Genomic DNA, 16,028 nt, shown 5'->3' on the forward strand with positions numbered 1-16,028 from the left:
ATTTTTGTATTTTTAGTAGAGATGAGGTTTCACCATGTTGGTCAGGCTGGTCTTGAACTCCTAACCTCAGTGATCTACCCGCTTCAGCCTCCCAAAGTGCTGGGAATATAGGCGTGAACCACCGTGCCAAGCCAAAAGTTGTTTACTTTCTTCCTCATAGGAGGAGGAGCTTATTTGGTTTCTAATAATAGTAGGTTATTTTGTTGGAACATCAGGGGCATCTGTTTACTGAGCTGTTTTAATAAACCGTAGTGTTATATATATATAAAATATATTACATATATATTATATATAGTAGTAGTGTTAAACTCCTTACACAAGTAACAATGCAACATCTTATGTCAATGACAGAATCTGATAAGTTGGAAGAGTATACTGTAGAAGACACATACCTCACTTTTCTTTTTTTTTTTTTTTTGAGGTGGAGTCTCGCTCTGTAGCCCAGGTTGTAGTGCAGTGGTGCGATCTCGGCTCACTGCAACCACCGCCTCCTGCGTTCAAGCAGTTCTCTTGCCTCAGCCTCCTGAGCAGCTGGGATTACAGGCACCCACCACCAAGCCCGCCCAATTTTTGTATTTTTAGTAGAGACAGGGTTTCATCATGTTGGCCAGGCTGGTCTTGAACTCCTAACCTCAGGTTATCCACCCACCTTGGCCTCCCAAAGTGCTGGGATTACAGGCGTGAGCCACCACACCCGACCCATACTTCACTATTGAAACAAACTTTTTTTGTGTACAGAAGAAAAAAATTGTACAGTTAATAGTGTCAGAGACAGTGAAAATACGAAACAAGAACTGCTTACAAGACAGGAGCACTCAGCTGACCAACCCGCTGCAGGAGCCAGGGGAAGTGACTTATGCCTCTCCCTTCTTTCCCTCCTGTCCCCGCCCCTTGTCTCCTGCAAAGAAGGGGATACTTCTGTGTACTCCTACAAAGCGGGTACTTCTTTTCCTCCTGTCCCCGCCCCTTGTCTCCTGCAAAGGAGCGATACTGTGTCCTGTGGAGGTCCCCTTTGGCGGCCAGCTGGAAGCCGGTGCACCCTTCTTCAAATAATGGCTTTCAATGAGCAGACTAGAACGTTTAGGATTACAAAGGAAACCGATTCCTTTCAAACCTGGTTATCTTTGCGGTGTGGCACCATGTGCACATCTTGGTTAAAACGCATTAAAGGCCACTGCACTCCACCCTGGAGACAAGAGGTGACTGTGTCTCAAAAAAAAAACAAAAACGTCTTCCCTCCTCCCAAAAGCATTAGACGTCAAGACTGGCGGGAATGTCTGTTCTCTTGAAAGTTCAATATCATTATTCAATAGTTTAAATTCACTGTAGTTTCAACCTATTGGTATGGAAAGTGTTTTGAATTGTACTGATTTTTTCTATCCTCTTTCTGAAATGCATGCTAACCGCGTTTGGACCTTGGACATTTACCTTCCTGAATTTTTCTTTCCTGTTTTTACATTCTTATTTTGGTTCCTGGGAAATATTCTTGACATTATCTTCAACTTAATTTTTGTTCTTGCTTCTACTATTTTAGTTTAATTTCCAAGTATTTTGATATTGAACTTTCAAGAGAACAGACATCCCTGCCAACCTTGACGTCTAATGCTTTGGCGGGGGGAAGGAAGGAGTGTTTTTGTTTTTTTGAGACACAGTCACCTCTTGTCGCCCAGGGTGGAGTGCAGTAGCCTTTGATGCGTTTTAACGAAGATATGCACACAGTGCCACATCACAAAGATAACCAGGTTTGAAAGGAATTCGTTTCCTTTGTAATCCTAAATGTTTTAGTCTGCTCATTGAAAGCTAGTATTTGCAGAAGGGTGCACAGGCTTCCAGCTGGCCGCCAAAGGGGACCTCCACAGAACACAGATTAAGTACCCGCTTCTTTGCCGGAGACGAGGGGCGGGGACAGAAGGGCAAGAAGGAAGAGCCATAAGTCACCTCCCCCGGCTCCGGCAGCGGGTTGGTCCGCTGAGTGGCGGAGGGTGAAGCGGAAGAGCAGACGGGGACGGGAAGGCGCTGTCGGTGACATCACGGAGAGGGCGATTTCTATGTAGATGAGGCAGCGCAGGGGCTGCTGCTTCCCCACCTGCTGCTTCGCCACGAAGGAGTTCCCGTGCTTTGGGAGCGGGTTCAGGACTGCTGGTCGGACCTGAGAGTCCTAGTTGTCTGTCAAGGCTAGAAGGACTCGGGAGTGCGCGGGGCAAGTGACCGTGCGTGTAAAGGCGGAGACTATGAGGCTGTGGCGGGAAGGCGATTCCGAAGCTCATACTTACCTGGCAGGGGAGATACCATGATCACGAAGGTGGTTTTCCCAGGGCGAGGCTTATCCATTGCACTCCGGATGTGCTGACCCCTGCGATTTCCCCAAATGTGGGAAACTCGACTGCATAATTTGTGGTAGTGGGGGACTGCGTTCGCGCTTTCCCCTGGGTTGTTTGTCTTAAGAATAGATATTACTTTGTTGTGAAAACGACTTTTTGGCATTACTCTTACTTTACAAGTTAACAAGCAGGTTTTCATTTGTGTTTGTTATACAGGGACTAATGGATGTTACCCAGCAGTCTATCAGCGGGGGCAAATATGGTGGACCCGTCTAAACTAATCTTTTTGTTCTATAGAAATAAAAGTAAGCGTTTCTTTTTTCCCTATGGAGTCAGTTGTAAATATTTATTAACAGCAGACAGTCCACCGGAATGCGTGGCGGGATCCGGCTTACAACTTCTGTCTCCTGCGTTCAAGCTGTTCTCCTGCTTCAGAGAATACTCAGCCTCCCGAGTAACTGAGATTACAGGCGCAGGCCACCAAAAAATTAGGCCTCGCTCATTTTTTGAATTTTTAGTAGAGACAGGGTTTTACCATATTGGCCAGGCTGGTCTTTAACTCCTGACCTCAAGTTATCCTCCTGCCTGGGCCTCCCAAATGTTGGGATTACAGGCCTGAGTCACCGCACCCAGCCTGTTTGCAGGCTTTACAGACATATTTTGTTTACAAGCTTTACAGGCACAGTTCAATTGCAGTTAGTGTTCTTTTGTTTTGTTTGTTTTTGTTTCTCCCAGTGTGGCCCAAGGAAGCCAAAATTTAGACAACCCTGCTTTAGAGAGTTTGATTCATGGTTCCACTGGGTTATGCTTATTGCCTATAATTCCATTTGATATTTTCCAAATTTGATTTTTTAAAAACTGTTTTCCTGAAGCACCCTAAAGCTTTCCTAGTAATATGGGAACTTAAACCAGATTGGATGTAACAAAACCCATCTGGAATCCTGCAGTTTCTAACCTTAATGTTAGATCACGAAGCAAAACACCCACCAGTCCAAGGGTCAGGGAAGCTGAAGATCATGCCTGAGCTGTAACACTGCCCTTCCCAGTATACAAAAGCGTATAACAGCCAGTTGAATTCTATCTTCCAAATGTCTCCTGTGGCCCAGGCTAACCCAGAGCTATCTAAAGAGGCAAATCTGGGAAACGTGCATTAAGCTTAGCAAAACTGACACATTACAAATCCACCACAGTTCACTTCTTCTCAAGGTGGCATAAACGTACACCTTCCTCCTCCTCCTCTTTTCCTCCTCTTCCTCTTTTTTCTCTTCTTCTTCCTCTTTTTTCCTCCTTGTAAAACCATACTTAAGGTTCATATAAAGACAATAGGAAAATCATACTTATTCAGTGAAAATATGCCAACCCTTTCCCCAACAGGATAGTCTTTCATTTGTCTTTTAATGATGTTCACTCCTTTTTTAGCTAGATCACATTCCGTATTTGCTATCCTGTAACCTAAATATTGAGATTTCTAAAAGTTAACTATTGATGAATACCCTAGCTAGGATGATGGACGAGGAGAATTCTCAAGAAAAGTATTGGTTAATATGTACCCAAATGTATTTATCTCAAAATAATGAAGAAATACTCATAACTATTATAAGTCCTCATTTCTGCAACTGTCGCTGGCCCTAACTGGTATTTGTAACTATCTTCACATCTTGCCCTCACAGCCATTTCCTTTGGGCCTGGGCTGGTGGACGTGAGCGTGGGAAAGACCAGAACCCGCGGTGCCCCAAACCACACCATCCTCTGGTCTCCAGAGGTGGGATGCACTGGGCAGGGACCTTTGCTGAATTCTAAACTAGCTGTCGGAATACAAGAACAGCTGCCTTTGAGAAACAGTTAAGGTCTCCATATTCCAGACTTCCTAGTAGCACTAAACGCTTAATGTTCACACAGGAATTCATGGTTCTCCTAAAACCCTGCTGTGGAATGCCTTCCTTCACCGAGCATTTACTGGGCGCCTACTAGGTGCTAGGCTGGCTCTGGGCTCTGGGCTGCAGCCTGTGCAAACTCCAGGTCCCTGTGTGGTGGATTCCACCTCTGAAGGCCCGAGGGCTGCGCGGTGAGGACACCACAGGTTCTGGTCCTTCCCACGCGCGCGTCCGCTGGCCCAGGCCGGGAGGAAATGACTGTGAGCTCAAGGTGTGAAGCGGGACTAAGAATGGGAAAGGGAGTGACTTCCGCCGGAGAGGCTGCAATTGTCACCTGTGGAGGGGCCGGCGACTTTTGAGACGGTGAAGAGCAGGCGGGGGAAGCAGTGCGGAGCAGGTGGTGAGGAGCAGGCGGCCGTTTGGCTGTTGGAGTCCCCCAGCTGACTCTGGCCGGGTAGAATGTCCAAATGTGCCCAAAGAATCGACTCTTGGCTTCATTGTCTCCCGTGTTCTGGGTTTCCGGAGTGCACAGGATTGGACAGGCCACAAACATATGAGATTATCTGCAGCCAGAGGTTAAAAAGCCATTTCTGGTATCAGCAAATGAGTTTAAGACACAACCCATTAGAGTTTCTGTGGCGCAATCAGTTAGCGCATTTGGCTGTTAATTGAAAGGTTGATGGTTCAAGCCCACCCAGAGACAGCAGCTTTTACTTAGGCAAGATTCACACTTTCTGTTTAAAGACTTTAATTCTGGCCGGGCGCGGTGGCTCAAGCCTGTAATCCCAGCACTTTGGGAGGCCGAGACGGGCGGATCACGAGGTCAGGAGATTGAGACCATCCTGGCTAACACGGTGAAACCCGCCTCTACTAAAAATACAAAAAATTAGCCGGGTGAGGTGGCGGGCGCCTGTAGTCCCAGCTACTCGGGAGGCTGAGGCAGGAGAATGGCCTAAACCCGGGAGGCGGAGCTTGCAGTGAGCTGAGATCCGGCCACAGCACTCCAGCCTGGGTGACAGAGCGAGACTCCGTCTCAAAAAAAAAAAAAAAAAAAAAAAAAAAAAAAAAAGACTTTAATCCTGGGAATCCTCCGGACCTCTACTAGCTTTAAATCGGATGCCAAAATATGCTGCGCGAAGGCTGAAGTTCCATGGAAGCTCCTAAAAACAGGAATATTTCAGCAAAAGTAATTTTTCAATAGAGCCTGAGCCTGGGGCTTCAGAGCTTACCCCATATCCACCGCACCTATTTCATCACTTCCTGAAGCTGGGTTTTTACAATTGCACATTCCTGGAAATCCAAAACTCCCAATAATTGAAAACTTTCAAGAAAACCGCAGTCTTCACTTGTGGTAAAGCCTCAATTTCTGGGTTGAAATCTTGATTCGTTCACGACGTGACTTTTAAAACATTACTGAATTTTCTGTACCTCAACTTCTTCGTCTATAAAAAACAGCACCAAAAAAAAAAAAAAAAAGTGCTTCCCTTGGCCGGCGTGGTGGCTCACGCCTGTAAACGCAGCACTTTGGGAGGATGAGGTGTGCAGATCACCTGAGGTTTGAGACCAGCCTGACCAACATGGTGAAACCCCATCTTTACTGAAACTACAACAATGAGCCCGGGATGATGGCGGGTGCCTGTAATCCCAGCTACTTGGGAGGCTGAGGCAGGAGAATCACTTGAACCCAGGAGGCAGAGGTTGCAGTGAGCTGAGATTTCGCCACTGCCACTCCAGCCTGGTGGCAGAGCAGACTCCATCTCAAAATAATAATAATAATAATAATAATAAATAAATAATGCTTCCCTCATGGATTAATCTAACATTTGTGAATCCAAAAGTATGTGAGACAGGTCTCAGTAAATTTAGAAAGTTTACTTTGCAAGGTTAAGGAGGCACCAGTGACAGCTTCAGGAGGTCCTGGTAACATGCTCAAGGTGGTCGGGTACAGCTTGCTTTTATTCATTTTAGGGAGACAGAATACATCAATTGATACATGTAAGATTTACACTGCTTCAATCTGGAAGGGCAGGATAGCTCAAAGGGTGGGGAGCTTCCAGGTCATAGGCAGATTTAAAATTTTTCTGATTAGCCATTGGTTGAAAGAGTTATCATTATTCCAGAAGGGAATTTCTGGGTTAGATAGGGAGGTTGTGGAGACCAAGGTTTTATCATACAGATGAAGCCTCCAGGTAGCAGGCTTCAGAGAGAACAGATTATAAATGTTTCTCATCAGACTTAAGGTCTGTGTTGATGTTAATGCTGGTTGGCTTTTCCTGAGTTCCAAAAGGAAGGAGGGTATACAGAGGCATGTCCAACCTCTCCTTCCCATCATGGCCTGAACTAGTTTTTCAGGTTAACCTTGGAATGCCCTTGACCTAGAGGAGGGGTCCATTCAGATGATTGGGGGGCCTTAGAATTTTACTTTTGGTTTACACATTTGATGAGAAATACACATAAAGCATATAAGCACCTAATAAATGTTCATTAAATGTTAGTTGCTGTAATTATTTTCAGTAGCATCATCATCACAACTTTCATATTTTACCTCAGCCTTTTAAACAACTGCTTATCTTTTTATGGTATGGATGAATCAGTATATATTTAAATGGCCCTTGGTTAATGGACACAAAATTGTGTCTAATGCTTATTCTTATAAAAAGTAACTCAGAGAACATCCTTATACAAATACCTTTCATCATTTGTGCAAGGATTTCCTAAAACAGACTTCTGGAGATGGACTTGCCTGGTCAGAGTATTTGTGCCTTTCCAATTTTTCTAATTGATGGTTAATTGACCTCTAATGAAGTTGGGCCTAGTCATATTCCCACACCCTAAGAGAATGCTCCTTCCTTGGCCACACTATCTGACATTTAATAGCAGCACAAACTCTTCACTTTTGTTTGGGGAATGTTATTGCTTGCTGGTCTCACAATAGCCCTGAATCTTACAGGTAAGGAACTGGTGCTACGCTGTTCTCCTTTGTTCTCCTGACCCCTGGGAATTCTGGGAAAGTGGTTCACAAGAGACTTGAGGTTGGATTCACCTGACTGTAAAAGTGCTGACAATGGGTGTTCCCACTGTTCCTGTGACAGAGAGCCTGGACTTCAGCTGCTGAAGAAGAACTCAGACCTAACCCTCCAGAGGAGGACCTTTACTTTGGCACATATTTGGTCCTTAGCTAAATAAAAATTGAAAAGGGGAGATTTTAAATGTTTACCTAATTGAGACTTTATATAATGGATCTTTTTATTTTATTGTGGCAACAAGAGGAGAGATTGCATTCTTAGGTTTTTATTGTTGGAACTTAATGATATTGGCTACTGCTTTTGTGGAATTGTTTGGTCTATGCTGGTACATGGTACTTGCTATGAAACACTGTCTGGTGAACTGGATAGGCAAGTAGCTAAAGAAAATGTTATAAGAAACAGAAATACAAGTTGAGTCCAATCTCTCTCCTGCACTGCAAGATTCTGTTGCAGTGGTCCCTACACCTATTGCCATAGCACCCCTCAAGTTTTCTTTAAAGCTAAGAAAATAGAAATAGAGGGTGGATTTTCAAATAGATATACCTAGAGTTAGGTAAAGTCTTATTGATTGTTTCAGAGGTTTGGATGTCTTAGTTATCTCAGGCTGCTGTAACAAAATACTATCTACTGGGTGACTTAAACATTTATTTCTCACAGTTCTGGAAGCTGAGATGTCCAAGATGCCAGCAAGTTTGGCTTTTGATGAGAGTCCTCTTCCTAGCTTCTAGATAGTGATTTTTTTTTTACAGTATTTACCTTGGCAATAATAATCTTATTTTTCCATTTGGTTAGTTTTCCATGTATTTATTACTTAATACTAGCCAATTTCTCCCCGTTTCTGTAAATCTCCCATCAATACATAGAAACACACAATCATTTTGGTTGGTTTGCTTGCTTGTATGTTTGTTCAAGAAATTTTTCCTGGCTGGGTGTGGTGGCTCATGCCTGTAATCCCAGCACTTTGGGAGGCCCAGGCAGGTGGATCACCTGAGGTCAGGAACTCGAGATCAGCCTGGTCAGTGTGGTGAAACCCCGTCTTTACTAAAAATACAAAAATTAGTTGGGCATGGTGGCGGGTGCCTCTACTCCCAGCTCCTAGGGAAACCGAGGCTGGCAGGCACCTGTAATCCCAGCTACTCGGGAAGCTGAGGCAGGATGATCGCTTGAACCCGGGAGGCAGAGGTTGCAGTGAGCCAAGATTGCGCCATTGCACTCCAGCCTGGGCAAAAGAGCGAGACTCCTTCTCAAACAAACAAAAATAAAGAAAGAAAGAAATTTTTCCTGGCACATTTCCACCTGCTCCATTCTGGATGACTTGCTCTTCAGGCTTATCTCACAGCTGTTATCATAATATCGCTCTTTACTACACCATCTTGGGATTTCCATTGCCTCTCTCTTTTGTTAGATCCCCTGCTTCATGGATCTCAAGGGGGTTCATTCCTCACTCACTCCTTCCTTTTGATGATGCATATCCTCCAAAACCTCCTATAAAGCAGTTACCTTAGAAATAAACTTCTTGAGACACTGCATGTCTGAAAACATCTATTTTACCCATATACTTAATTGATATTTTACTAGACAGAGATATAGATAGGCTGAAATAATTTCTCTCAGATTTTTAGAGGCACTGCTTTTTTTTTTTTTTGGACAGAGTCTTGCCTCTCTTTGTCGCCCAGGCTGGAGTGGGGCGGCGGGATCTCGGCTCATTGCAACCTCCATCCCCGGGTTCAAGCGATTCTCCTGCCTTGGCCTCTGGAGTAGCTAGGATTACAAGCACCCCGCTACTTTTTTTGTTTTCAGTAGAGACGAGGTTTCGCCATGTTGGCCAAGCTGGTTTTGAGAGAGGAGACCACTCCTCATATTGTCTTATTCTTAATTTCTTGTTTGCTGAAAAAGTGGAGTTGAAAGAATGGACAGAAGTGAAAATCATGGTCAGACAACCGGGCGGCACATTTCCGGCCTGATTGTTAAAATTCAACCCCTGAGCTCACCACTTGCGCTATCTATAAATTCTAGACATTGTATAAAAAAGCATTATGAAACTCCCTTTTCTGTTCTGTTTCATTCTGATTACCGGTGCATGCAGCTCCCAGTCACGTACCCCTTTCTTGCTCAATCGATCGTGACCCCCCCTCACACGGCCCCTTAAGAGGGACAGGAATTACTTATTCGGGGAGCTCCGTTTCTAGGACGTGAGTCTGCCAGTGCTCTCACCTGAACAAAGCTCTTACCTTCCACGATCAGGTGTCTGAGGGATTTTGTCTAGGACTCCTCCTGCTACAGTTTCAAACTCCTGACCTCAAGTAATCCTCCTCCCTTGGCTTTGCAAAGTGCTGGGATTACAGGCGTGAGCCACCGCGCTGGGCCCTTGCTGTTTACTGTTTTCCATAGTCGTTTCTGAGAAAGAAAAAAGTAACCCTTTCCTGCTGTCAGCTAGAGCTGGTCTGACAAACACCTAGGCCATGATGTTCTCTGGTTAAAACTAAAAATTTCATAACACCAATATCAAAGTTACCCTCTCACCAAGATAAAAGAAGGACTATTTCACAATCATATTTGATCACAAATAGAGCACTGTTCAAACCATAATATGATCAAATATCCCTCTTTCCCAGCTACTAATAGTCACTGTTAATTATTTTATTTTTTATTTTTTATGTTTTTGAGACAGAGTCTTGCTCTGTGGCCAGGCTGGAGTGCAGTGGTGCAATCTTGGCTCACTGCAACCTCTGCCTCCCAGATTCAAGCGATTCTCCTGCCTCAACCTCCCAAGTAGCTGGGACTACAGGCACCCGCCACCACACCCAGCTAATTTTTGTATTTTTAGTAGAGAAGGAGTTTCACCATATTGGCCAGGCTGATCTTGAACAGGATCCTGACCTTGTGATCCGCCCGCCTCGGCCTCCCAACGTGTTGGGATTACAGGCATGAGCCACTGCGGCTGGTCTTTTTTTTTTAAGACAGAGTCTCTGTCACCCAGGCTGGAGTGCAGGGGCATCATCTCAGCTCACTGCAACCTCCGCCTCCTGGGTTCAAGCGATTCTCCTCCCTCAGCCTCCCAAGTAGCTGGGATTACAGGCATGCCCAACCATGCTTGGCTAACTTTTGTATTGACTGTTGATTCTTTTTTTTTTTTTTTTTTTTTTTGAGACAGAGTCTCACTCTGTTGCCCAGGCTAGAGTGCAGTGGCACGATCTCGGCTCACTGCAAGCTCCGCCTCCCGGGTTCACGCCATTCTCCTGCCTCAGCCTCCCGAGTAGCTGGGACTACAGGCGCCTGCCACCACGCCCGGCTAATTTTTTGTATTTTTAGTAGAGATGGGGTTTTCCCATTCACAGGACGGTCTAGATCTCCTGACCTCGTGATCTGCCCACCTCGACCTCCCAAAGTGCTGGGATTACAGGCATGAGCTACCTCGCCTGTCCAGACTGTTGATTCTTTACCAATTATGTGTTTAGTCCTGCAACCATTCCTCCCACTTTCTAGATAAAAATATCGAGACTCCCAAAGGAAGAATTGTCCCACAGTTTCCCCATAGTGTTTGCTGTCTCCTCTGTTGCAATGAGTCAGGATACTCAGGTTTGACTATAGGTTTGTTCCTGATGGTTATAGACTAGGGCGCCTCAACAGCGTAGAGAAGATGGATGCCATTCTGATTCTTTGTTGTTTGCCTTAAACTGTTCTCCCATCTCCCCTCCCAAAAGCTTATAGAATCTTCTACCTGTTGCTACTATTTTGAAATTTCCTGATCTATTTTCATCCGCCATGCTGGGTACTCAGTGTGCTCTTTCAATATAGGAATTTATATTTTGGAGGTATCATCCCAAAGATGTTCATGCATATAAAATTAAAGGTATATATTTATTTCCGGCAGCTAGCGTCACCCTTTTGATACACTTTTGCTGCATAATAAACCATCCCAAGCTTATTGACTCAGAATAACAATAATTTATTATTTTTAGTGATTCTGTGATTTGGCCTGGACATTCTTCTGGTCCAAGCTAATTCATTTGGGGCTGGATGGTCTAGGATGGCCTGACTCACACATCTGGGGTATAGCTGGATTGGTTGGAACAAGTGGGATGCATGGATCTTTTTCTTCATGTGATCTCTCCAGCAGGCTTGCTTGGGGGGGATCTTCAGATCATGGTCTCAGGATTTCAAATGAAGCAAAAAGCAGGTAATCCCCCCATGTGCAAGCCTCTCTTCTGTCAGGTTTGGGAAGACAGCAACATTTACCCAAAGCAAATCACATAGCCAATCCCAGATTCAACAGGGGAGAAATAGACTCTCTTGATGAGAGAAGCTGCAAAATATAACCACCATTTTTTTCAGTCTATCACAGTGTACCATACTGGACTATCAGTAGCTTCCTCGTCTTTTTCTTTCTTTCTTTCCTTCCTTCCTTTCTTTCTCTTTCTCTCTTTCTTTCTTTTTCTTTTTTTTTCCTTTCTTTTTGAGACAGAGTCTTGCTCTGTTGCCCAGGCTGGAGTGCAATGGTGCCATCTTGGCTCATTGCAACCTCCGCCTCCTGGGTTCACACCATTCTCCTGCCTCAGCCTCCTGAGTAGCTGGGACTACAGGCGTCCACCACCACGCCTGGCTAATTTTTTGTATTTTTAGTAAAGACGGGGTTTCACCGTGTTAGCCAGGATGATCTCGATCCGCCTAGCTAATTTTTTGTATTTTTAGTAGAGACGGAGTTTCACCATGTTAGCCAGGATGATCTCGATCTCCTGACTTCATGATCCGCCCGCCTCAGCCTCCCAACGTGCTGGGATTACAGGCATGTGCCACTGTGCTGACCATGACACAAGTTTAAAAGAATAATTTTTCTTTCTCTTTTCTTTTTTTTTTTGAGACGGAGTCTCGCTCTTTCACCAGGCTGGAGTGCAGTGGTGTGATCTCAGCTCCCTGCAACCTCCGCCTCCCAGATTCCAGCGATTCTCCTGCCTCAGCCTTCTGAGTAACTGGGATTACAGGTGCCTGCCACCATGGCCAGCTAATTTGTGTATTTTTAGTAGAGAAGGGGTTTCACCAAGTTGGCCAGGATGGTCTCGGTCTCTTGACCTCATGATTCGCCTGCCTCGGCCTCCCAAAGTGCTGGGATTACAGGCGTGAGCCACCTTGCCCGGCTAAAAGAATATTTTATTTTATTATTTTATTTTATTTTATTTTTTGAGACGGAGTTTTGCTCTTTTGCCCAGGCTGCAGTGCAGTGGTGTGATCTCTGCTCACTGTAACCTCTGCCTTCTGGTTTCAAGCAATTCTCCTGCCTCAGCATCCCAAGTAGCTGGGTTTACAGGCACCAGCCACCACACCTGGGTAATTTTTGTGTTTTTACTAGAGATGGGATTTCACCATGTTGGCCAGGCTGGTCTCGAACTCCTGACCTCGTGATTGACCCACCTTGGTCACCCCAAGTGCTGGGATTGACCCACTTGGTCACCCCAAGTGCTGGGATTACAGGTGTGAGCCACCTCACCTGGCCTAAAAGAATAATTTTTAAAATTCTTTTTTGGTCAGGTGTAGTGGCTCATACCTGTAATCCCAGGACTTTGGGAGGCCAAAGTGGGTGAATCACCTGAGGTCAGGAGTGTGAGACCAGCCTGGCCAATATGGTAAAACCCCATCTCTACTAAAAATACAAAAAATTCGCCGGGGGTGGTGGTGTGAGCGTGTGCTCCCAACTACTTGGGAGACTGAGGTGGGAGAATCACTTAACCCGGAAGGAGAAGGTTGTAGAGAGCCAAGATTGTGCTGCTGCACTCCAGACTGGGCAACAGAGAGAGATTCTGTCAAAAAAGAAAAAAAAAACAAAAAACAGCAAGCAAGGACCTCATGGCTGGCAAGATCCAAACCAGTAAAGGGGCAGCTCCTCAGAGATAGACATGTGCATTCGAGAAAAAAAGTATCCTTAACATGACTTCATGTGATAATCAGCTCATTAAAACTCATGTGTGTACTAAAAATTATGGGATGGAGGCAAGAAGCAAGCACACAAGGGCCAAAGTAACTAAGCAACCCACCTATCAATCTAAAGGCAAACACTGGCTAAAGATGAGGGAGGCAACCTTGTGAAGAGAAGAAAAATAAACACACATAAAAAGACCCAAAGTACACCAAACTAATACTGATCTCATCTCCCAGAGGTCAGCCCACTCTCCCCACTCTGAGAGCGTTACTGTGCTTAATAAACTTGCTTTGCTTTGCTGCTTTGTGTGTGCCATGTACAGTTCTTTGTTTGGGACACCAAGAGCCTGGAACTGCACGGCACCATCTGGTTAAGAATTAGGATTTTTTTTTCCTAAGGGTTACCTTAGGAAAGACTTGCTTCACCACTGTTATCAACCAACAGCCTGATGCTTTCCCTCCCTTTTGTGGTTTTGACAAAGCAACCAAGCAGCATTCCCTCCTGATAAGAGACCACTGACCTAGGAATGATTCTAGCCAGACTACAGAGGATGTGCAGTGAGGGTTTTCATATCCTCTGCTTCAGCTTTTGACGTTAGAGGGCAACAAACTCCACTCTCAGATGATTGCTAATGCCACCATTTTATGAACATGGGCCCCATGGAGAGGCACGAAGCTCAATTGCACATCTGCACATTTTTCCTCTTATAAATATTCATATTGGAATATTATTAGGTACTGCTCCCGTGAAAGATACATTTGCAGAATGTACTCAAATTAGAAGCATTATATAAACACTATAATGTAGCAATGGCGCATCCAGTTCTCTACACTATAGAAATATCTGCGGTATAGACATTTCCACAATGACCAAAGATATGTGTACAAGAATGTTGACTGCAGCATTCTTTGTAATCCTAAAACCATGAAACCAACCTCATCTCAAAGACTTTTTTTTTTTTTTTTGAGATGGAGTCACACTCTGTTGCCCAGGCTGGAGTGTAGTGATCTCAACTCATTGCAGCCTCCACCTCCCAGGTTCAAACGGTTCTCCTGCCTCAGCCTCCCCAGTAGCTGGGATTACAGGTGCATGCCACCGTGCCTGGCTAACAAAAACATTTTTGAAAAGGGTTAAATAATGCACAAACTGAGGAAAAAATATTGTTTTCAAAAAATGATGGAGAGGATCACTAACATGATGAGTGATTCCACTGGTCACATTATTGATAGAGCAATCAGTAAATCCATTAACATCCTGGAGATACTACTGGACTCCTATTACTAAAATATGAAAAAAATGGAGGCACATAAATTACTCGTTTAAGCGTAGAATGGACTGAATTAGAATTTTATCACACCAGAAGTGGGTTCCTAGTTCTCTATTTCAGGATTCCTGAGTTACACTGGTGTAAACCCGGCATTTCAGGAGATACCCAGTTAAGAATCTGGTCGGGTAGCCGCGCGTGGTGGCTCACGCCTGTAATCCCAGCACTTTAGGAGGCCGAGGCAGGCGGATCGCTAGGTCAGGAGATCGAGACCACGGTGAAATCCCGTCTCTACTAAAAACACAAAAAATAAGCCGGGCGCAGTTGGGCGACAGAGCGAGACTCCGTCTCAAAAAAAAAAAAAAAAAAAAATCTGGTCGGGGAGGTGGGCCGGCCTTTGACATGGATCAGTCATAAATTAGTGGCTTGGTACTCCGGGAAGATAAAATCTTCCCCATTTATGTAGTGATTGACAATGCGTTCATGCTTTAAAAGTTCCAACTAAGCGTCCCTGGGTGGGCTCGAACCACCAACCTTTCAGTTAACAGCCGAACGCGCTAACCGATTGCGCTACAGAGACAAGCACTACTCACTCTACTGGGCAATATAGGAAGGGTGCATTCACTGAACTTCCTCCCTCCCTTCTATTCTCAGGGCCCGCCCGGCAGGACTACTGAGCAAGGCCTTGGAAAATCTGAGAGATTAGAGCGGTGAGTCGCCCTGGTCACGTCGGACACCTGCGTGTTAGGAGATTTTGGAGCCAGACGGAGAGCCGAATGACCTTCGCCGGCCCTGCCCGTTTCCTTCTTCAGAAGCCCCCAGAAACTCCCCAGTCGGCGACCCAGCCCGAGCCTCCTCGGGTGCCAAATGAAACTGAACGCCCGGTGGGCTCCCGGGATGGTTCTCCCGTTCTTTGCTCCGCCTTCATCCGGTGAGGGAGCCTGTGCCCACCCTGCCCAGTCGCTTTCGGGGCCGCTGTGGCGCTTCCGCTGCCATCTTCAGATCCTGTGTTCCGCACGGGGGCTCTACCAGGGCAGGGATGGTGGTGAGGGTCGCTCGTGGGTCCCCTTGCGAGGAGCAGGGTCTGGCACTAGGCGTCTGGGAACCCTGAAATCCTTAGAGGAGTAGCATCATCATGACCCTCTGTGTTCCTTTTGGCAAAGGACTTGCTTCCATTGTTTGTTTGTTCAATTGTCTGTTACATAAATAAATAAAACCTTTTTCATATATCTTTAAAATTACATTGGTTCTATTATTTTATGATTACAAATAATGCTGCAGGCATCATTCTTGTACACTTCTCATTGCCCACTGGTATATTTCTATAGGGTGGAGGCCTGGAGAGCAGTTGTTCCAGCATAGTGTTTACATAGCTTTTATTTCATTCCATTTTCTTTCCTTCGTTGCTTTATTAGCTATAACCCTTTTCTCATTTCAGTGGCTGCTTTACGGTTTCTGGGATACATCTTTAATTTCTCACAGTCTGCTTTCAAGTGTCATTATACCTCCCCTTCTGGCCTTTATCCTAGTGTTATGTATTTTTACTTTATGCATTATAAGCTTTGGGATTCATTATTATTACTTTTATTTATTATGTCAAATATTTTTAAAAGATTTAAATTATAAGAA

At 45.0% G+C, this 16,028-nt stretch overlaps 1 long non-coding RNA gene and 2 other non-coding genes across 3 annotated transcripts; 2 read left to right on the top strand and 1 right to left on the bottom strand.

Annotated features, from left to right (window-relative positions):
* The first annotated feature begins 1,787 nt into the window (after positions 1-1,787).
* LOC117075530 lies at positions 1,788-15,640 on the top strand. Its single transcript, XR_004434027.1, has 2 exons — positions 1,788-2,210; positions 15,054-15,640. It is a non-coding gene; the product is annotated as an uncharacterized LOC117075530 (long non-coding RNA).
* Positions 2,266-2,429, top strand: LOC117076881. Its single transcript, XR_004434513.1, has one exon. It is a non-coding gene; the product is annotated as a U1 spliceosomal RNA (small nuclear RNA).
* TRNAN-GUU lies at positions 14,906-14,979 on the bottom strand. The gene has a single exon. It is a non-coding gene; the product is annotated as a tRNA-Asn (tRNA).
* Positions 15,641-16,028: the final 388 nt, after the last annotated feature.

The sequence above is a fragment of the Trachypithecus francoisi genome, unplaced genomic scaffold, assembly GCF_009764315.1.
Source record: "Trachypithecus francoisi isolate TF-2019V2 unplaced genomic scaffold, Tfra_2.0 Lachesis_group5, whole genome shotgun sequence".
Taxonomy (NCBI): domain Eukaryota; kingdom Metazoa; phylum Chordata; class Mammalia; order Primates; family Cercopithecidae; genus Trachypithecus; species Trachypithecus francoisi.